This window comes from Hippocampus comes, unplaced genomic scaffold, assembly GCF_001891065.2.
Source record: "Hippocampus comes isolate QL1 unplaced genomic scaffold, H_comes_QL1_v1.1 scaffold623, whole genome shotgun sequence".
NCBI classification, from domain to species: domain Eukaryota; kingdom Metazoa; phylum Chordata; class Actinopteri; order Syngnathiformes; family Syngnathidae; genus Hippocampus; species Hippocampus comes.
The window spans coordinates 54,302-55,652 of record NW_017805336.1 but is presented as its reverse complement, the minus strand read 5'-3'; positions in this window follow the sequence as shown (position 1 = coordinate 55,652).

Sequence of the window (1,351 nt, the reverse complement as noted above, 5' to 3'; positions counted from 1 at the left end):
ATTTCCACTGCCCATGACGCCGCCTGACCAGTCAATAGGCTCATAACAAATGCTACTTTGGTTGAGTCTTTCTCATACGCTGAAGGCTGCTGGTCAAATATGAGTGAGCACTGGTGCAAGAATTGGCTACAGAGCCCTGGTTCGCCACCATATCGTGCGGGATGAGGAAAATTAGGTTCCCGTGCCATAATCGGGGGCAATGGTGCGGGGATAGCCTGAGTTGCTCCCGAGGAGGGCGTTGCTTGGTTGCTTGATTGATCCATCCGGGAACTCAAGACATCAAGTCGATGAGCCAGCATGGTGACTGCCTCCCGGAGCTCTGCGAGCTCTTGTCCCTGCTGGCCCACTAGTTGCCCCTGGCTGGTCAAGGCGGTCATGATCTTATTCATGTCTGCGGGATCCATAATGGTCGGAGTATTCTGTCACGATTTGCGGGCGAGCCGAATCAGGTTTTGGATCCCAATAATCGCAGACACCAACAAGAGTTCCGTGACAAACAAAAAAAGAGTTTAATGGCTATAATATTAACAAAAAGTGCTTGCATCCAAAAGGCAAGGGAACAAAGATAGAACCGAGTATGCTCAAGAAAAATGACGTATTGGAAAACACGCGAGAAAAATCCAACATGTAAAATAAAGAACATAACAATGGTACCGAAAAACCAGAGCGAAAAACACGACGAGAACGAGAACAGGTAACGAGTCAATAAGCGTGGAAGTTGCAATGCAATAAACATTACTCCGACACAGATGCATAGCAAACGAGTCCTTAAATACAAAATCTCATAATTACAGATTGGCCGCAGGTGTGCACCCCGAAGACCACTCATGCCACCTGCTGGCCAGACCGAAAAACAAACCATTTCGTGCACGAAGGTGACTACAATGCGCCATTATAAATTGCAGGTGAGCAGATTTATTTGATACATTTTTGTATCTTTGTCATTTTATTTCGTTACCATGAATTTAATACTAACGAAATAAAATGACAAGAAGAAATGTAAAATAAAATTCATTGACTCACCAATGTAGTTCTCCACAGCGTCTGCTTATTTGAAAATAAAGTCGATCCTCCTTTGTTTTCTCAGGAACACTTCAGTGGCTCTGTTGTACAGTTTTCAGGTCCAATAGCAAGTCCTTTTCTATCGACATGGAAGCTAATGCTGAAAGCCGTTTTTGTCCGGTCGTGTTTCTGGTATAATTTTAATTTCAGTATTTTTTTTTTTTTTTTACTTTTTCGTTGTGGAGCTCCGTCTCCCGGCATGCCTGTTTACTGAGCTGCAGATCTACGCGAGTGTCCCCAAACGTTTTTAAACGCACCAGTCAGTTGCAAGCAAGAGGCATTCCCAGCA